Source organism: Pteropus alecto, unplaced genomic scaffold, assembly GCF_000325575.1.
Source record: "Pteropus alecto unplaced genomic scaffold, ASM32557v1 scaffold7, whole genome shotgun sequence".
NCBI classification, from domain to species: Eukaryota; Metazoa; Chordata; class Mammalia; order Chiroptera; family Pteropodidae; genus Pteropus; species Pteropus alecto.
In genome coordinates this window covers 26,223,535-26,226,839 of record NW_006494614.1, presented here as the reverse complement: position 1 = coordinate 26,226,839, position 3,305 = coordinate 26,223,535, and the positions used below count along the sequence as shown (strand labels likewise).

General features: G+C 34.8%; 1 pseudogene; it reads right to left on the bottom strand.

The window, feature by feature from the left end:
• Window positions 1–752: 752 nt before the first annotated feature.
• On the bottom strand, window positions 753–871 carry LOC112474930 (annotated as a pseudogene).
• Window positions 872–3,305: the final 2,434 nt, after the last annotated feature.

Genomic DNA, 3,305 nt, shown 5'->3' with positions numbered 1-3,305 from the left:
ATCATATGGTACTAACCTTCTCTGTCTGACTTATTTCACTCAGCATAATAATCTCTAAGTCCATCCATATCGTTGCAAATGGAAAGATTTCATTTTTTAAATGGCTGAGTAATATTCCGTCGTTTATATGATTCACAATTTATCTACATCAGGACTCTTAATTTAATTACATCTGCAAAGACCTCTTTTCCTTAGCAGATAACATCTGCAGGGATTGGGACTTGACATTTTTGGGTGGCCATTATTCAGCATACTATACTTGTTATCCTGTCCACCTGTAGTACTCTTTTCTTTCAGTTTCTTCCTCCTCTTTAATACTTCAGGGTGTTATGAGCCAGAAATCACAGATGAAGACTGAATATATATGAGAAATATTTTTTTGTCACTGGAATGACCTAACATCCTAAAGTTGTAACACCTGTATGTGAATCTATACCATCGTAACTTTAAAAACATAAAAACTCTTCTCCTTCATAGCTCTGACCCTAACACAGTGTTGATGTCACCAAATTACATCTTTATACATTGTATGTCCAAAAACATAGACTAATATTTTTTTTTTTACTGCATTAGTCTCTTAAATCAAATAAAAAAACAAACAGTGCAGCTACAAACCAAAGTCATAATAGTACCAGCTTTTTTTTTAAATTTTATTTATTTTTATTTATTTTCCTAAGTGAGGAAATCTTTGGTTGACCTCACAGATTGCGAGGACCTTGTCAGCTTACAATTCTTTATTTTTTTATTTTTTACATCTACAGCACCTGGTCTTCCTAAATGGTCTCCCATTCAAGTACTAACCAGGCTTGACCCTGCTTAGCTTCTGAGATCAGACGGGATTGGGCTTGTTCAAGGTGGCATGGCTGTAAATTGTAGATCCTTTTTAAAAATTTTTTCTTTATTCTGGGGGTTGACAGGAAGTAAACTGATCCTCTTGCTTTTGTTTTCCAATGTAGTAAAGTTGAGTTAGTTCTGAGGAAGGGGAATCAGGCCAGGGTTAGCACAGCAGCTGGAAGCCTGTTCATACCCTTTCCTTCTTCTGATTGGCTACTTACCCTTAAATATGATTGGCAACTTTAAATGAATTTTTATTTCTCTCTCTTCAAATCTTTTGCTATATAATCATAAGCTAAGTGTCTAGGATTTTGAGACTAATCAGAGCCTGGCACATTTAAAGCTTCCTGGAGAGATAAGATCTAAAAGAAGGAAAGGTAAAGAAGGAAGGGACTCTGAACATAGGCAATGACAAATTTTGCGATTCAAAAAAAGTGAGTACATGTTATACTTCTGTTATTAGAGTAGAGGGCAGAAGAAACAGAAGATAAACATAATGGGATCACGTGAAAGGGGTGCATTTACCAGATACGGTAAGGAGTTCGATGCAGTTTCATAGGACTTAAAAGTTTAGCTTTGAAGTCAAACAGCTTGAGTTTGGATTTTGACCCTGTGGATAACTAGTTTTGTTACTTTGGCAAGATGTTTAGTCTCCGTAAGGTTCAGAATATAATATGCTCATGTTAGCAATAGTATATATTATACTATTCTATCAAATGGATAGAAATATATATACTTGCTAAGGCACTTTTTATGTTATTCAGTCCCTCTGTATGCTCTTCACCATTACTATCATTCTCAGTATTATTATTTAATCCAAAGACGACTGAGAGCAATTACATTTGGCTGACTAGGAGGAGCACTCATGATAAAATCTCCAGGTATTACAATGTATTATATAGCAAGTATTCAATAAGCATTTAACGAGTGAATAAAAGTGGTAATGTATAGACCACTTAGGAAAAGTTTTGTTAAGAATGCATCTATTATATGATATACAGTGTTTAAAAAACATGCACAAGATGTTGTGTTAAGCAACATAGCAGCAAAATTAAACAGATTCATATTCACTTTCTGTCTTATCCATTGCCTTAGAAGAATGATGAACTAGGATTTGAATGTGGCTAATGATAATCATTGATGGAGACTTATTTTCCATGCTCGCTAGTTAAAAAGGTAAAGCATTGTCCTAAAAAGTAAGAAAAAGTAAAAATGATGCTGTATCACTCTACCCAGTATTTTCGGTAGAGAAAACTTTGACTTAAGGAACAATTTGAGAATTTCTTCACGTCTTTTAAATGAAAATGAGTATTCAGGTCTTATGGGCTTCACATTTCTCAGTCAGCCTGAATGAACAAAAAGTGTCTTCTTTTAAACTCCAAGACTCAAAAATCACTGGGAAGGGCTTCTCTTGTTCTTTGATTTTAAGCATACCATATAGGGGAGATGAAGGAAACAGCCTCAGAAGCTGAATGAAATGCGTTGTGGCACTTAGTGTTATAATGCCAAAATCACTTCCTCAATTGTTACGCTAGGAATCTTTAGCTTGAAGGCTGACACATATGATGACAATGGCTTTTCAACTCTCTCCAAAGTATGCTCAGTCTTCCTGTTTTTAGAGCTCTATGACTCTCTCTACCAGCGGGTAATTTTGCAGGCTTCTACTTAGGGAACACAATTCATAGACAGTATTAGACTCTATGACTGCAATAAAAAGCTCATTGAATAAACACAAGGTTACCTGACACATATTAGAGTCTGACCTTTTTTTTTTTTTTCCCCCAAACTCTAAACTGAATGTGATTCTTTGAGCCCTATATCTTCTCTTTTCAACCCCAGGGATTTGAAGTATTATTTATATCAGGTAGCAGAAGATGTCTGTTTAAAGATGTCTGTTTAATTTTTTCCCCTAAAGAGAATTGAGTTTGAACAGCCCAAATTTCCTAGAAGCTCAAAAGGAATCCCCATATAAAATTGATTTAAAACCATAATAACTTTCATAATGAAAAGATTATACTGGATCTGGGATACTGCAATGAGCATTCCCACATGTGCCAATGTATAATACAAGCCTGGCCTTCTATGCCTGAGTTTTTTCAAGCTCCTTTCCAATTCCTCTGGACTGCTTTCTCTTTCTTTCATTCTCATTCTCTCTCTTTCTCTCTCTCTCCTGTCGAAACTTTTTATTCTTTTATCCTACTGTCTTGGCTTGTCTTGGCTTTTCCTTATACAGATCTTATAACAGCTAATGCTAGATAACACATTGCATTTATCAACAATATAATATGAGCATTATCATATTGCTGACTCTGATGGGATGCTGTATCTATCCATTCATAGCACAGTACTTGTTCTTGGACTCTCATTACTTGGTATTATATATTTTGAATCCAGGTGGCTAAAGATCACTATTATTTTACCTGCATGTAGAAACATAGTTCTTTTTTAAAAATACAAATATTGCCATATAT